Source organism: Nematolebias whitei, chromosome 9 (genome assembly GCF_014905685.2).
Source record: "Nematolebias whitei isolate Nwh7 chromosome 9, NemWhi1, whole genome shotgun sequence".
NCBI classification, from domain to species: Eukaryota; Metazoa; Chordata; class Actinopteri; order Cyprinodontiformes; family Rivulidae; genus Nematolebias; species Nematolebias whitei.
In genome coordinates, this window is record NC_056506.1 from 20,333,802 (window position 1) to 20,336,334 (window position 2,533).

Sequence of the window (2,533 nt, forward strand, 5' to 3'; positions counted from 1 at the left end):
GAAAAAGGTAACAAAACCAAAAAAACAGCTAGATTCCAAGACAAATGTATAAAACTAAAAACAGGAACATGTCAGCATTGGACCCTGCCAGGAGTCCAACAGATTCTTAAAGCCACTTAGAGAGGTCAAGGTCGAGAGCTTCAAATCTTTTTGTAAGATATTCCAGGAAACAGGAGCGGAGTAGGAGAAGGCCCTTTTGCCTAGTTCAGTCCTCACTGAGGGAACACTGCAGGTAATAATGTCCTGAGAGCGCACTCCGTAGCTGCACTCACGCAGAGACATGTAGGAGGAGATGTATGAAGGCAGCAGACCAAGAAGTGATTTAAAGATGAAAATGTACCAGTGAGAGAGTCTGCGTGAAGTTAATGATGTCCAGTTAACCAGTGAATACAGGGTGCAGTGGTGGGTACGATAATCACAGCCAGTTATGAATCTTAGTGCACCATGATAGACAGCATCCAACATCTGCAGGGTTCTTGTAGGAGCGTTCATGTAAATAATATCACCAAAATCAATTGAGGGAAGGAAAGTCACAGATACAAGGCGTTTTCTAGCATTCAGGGTTAGACAGGATCTGTTTCTGAAAAAGAAACCCAGTTTAATTTTCAGTTTCTTTACCAAGTTTTCCACATGGAGCTTAAAAGAAAGATGTGAGTCGACCAAGATACCCAAATACCCAAATTAAATTAAACAAACTGGATTCCAAAAAAGTTGGGACACTAAACAAATTGTGAATAAAAACTGAATGCAATGATATGGAGATGGCAAATGTCAATATTTTATTCGTAATATAACATAGATGACAGATCAAAAGTTTAATCTGAGTAAATGTAACATTTTAAAGAAAAAATATGTTGATTCAAAATTTCACAGTGTCAACAAATCCCAAAAAGTTGGGACAAGTAGCAATAAGTGGCTGGAAAAGGGAAATTGAGCATATAACGAACAGCTGGAAGACCAATTAACATTAATTAGGTCAATTGACAACATGATTAGGTATAAAAAGAGCTTCTCAGAGTGTCAGTGTCTCTCAGAAGCCAAGATGGTAAGAGGATCACCAATTTCACCATTGTTGTGCAGAAAAATAGTGCAGCAATACCAGAATGGTGTTACCCAGCGTAAAATAGCAAAGACTTTTAAATTATCATCATCAACCGTGCATAACATCATGAAAAGATTCAGAGATTCTGGAACAATCGCTGTGCGTAAGGGTCAAGGCCGTAAAACTCTACTGGATGCTCGTGATCTCAGGGCCCTTAAACGTCACTGCACCTCAAATAGGAATGCCACTGTCAAGGAAATAACAGAATGGGCTCAGGAATCCTTCCAGAAAGCATTGTCGGTGAGCACAATCCACCGTGCCATCCGCCGTTGCCAGCTGAAACTCTACAGTGCAAAGAGGAAGCCATTTCTAAGCAAGCTCCACAAGCTCAGACGTTTGCACTGGGCCAGGGGTCATTTAAAATAGAGTGTGGCAAAATGGAAGACTGTTCTGTGGTCAGATGAGTCACGATTTGAAGTTCTTTATGGAACACTGGGACGCCATGTCATCCGGACCAGAGAGGACAAGGATAGCCCAAGTTGTTATCAACGCTCCGTTCAGAAGCCTGCATCACTGATGGTATGGGGTTGCATGAGCGCTTGTGGCATGGGCAGCTTGCAGGTCTGGAAAGGCACCATTAATGCAGAGAACTATGTTCAGGTTCTAGAACAGTATATGCTCCCATCTAGACGTCCTCTCTTTCAGGGAAGACCCTTCATTTTTCAACACAATAATGCCAGACCACATTCTGCAGCAATCAAGATCATGACTACGTAGGAGAAGGATCCGGGTACTGAAATGGCCAGCCTGCAGTCTAGATCTTTCACCTATAGAGAACATTTGGCGCATCATAAAGAGGAAGGTGTGACAAAGAAGGCCCAAGACGATTGAACAGTTAGAGGCCTGTATTAGACATGAATGGGAGAGCATTCCTATTTCTAAACTTGAGAAACTGGTCTGCTCTGTCCCCAGACGTCTGTTGAGTGTTGTAAGAAGAAGGGGGGATGCCACACAGTGGTAAAAATGGACTTGTCCCAACCTTTTGGGGATTTGTTGACGCCATGAAATTTGGAAACATCAGATTTTCCCCTTAAAATGATACATTCTCTCAGTTTAAACTTTTGATCTGTGATCTGTGTTCTATTTTGAATAAAATATTAGATGTTGGCACCTCCACATCATTGCATTCAGTTTTTATTCACAATTTGTTTAGTGTCCCAACTTTTTTGGAATCCGGTTTGTACTTTCAGTACCAGTTCTGGTGCACGGTTTCAAACTGATGTCATGCGCCTTGCCAGTTGGTGGTGGTAATGCTGGTGGAAAAACCCTGAAACAGATTTCAGTACAGGTTGAGAATTTATTAAATTTTTCTGCTTAGTTTAAAAAACAAAAAAAAAACAAAAAAAAAAACAGATTATTAAAATGATTAAAAGAAAAAAAAAATTATATATATATATATATATATATATATATATATATATATATATATAT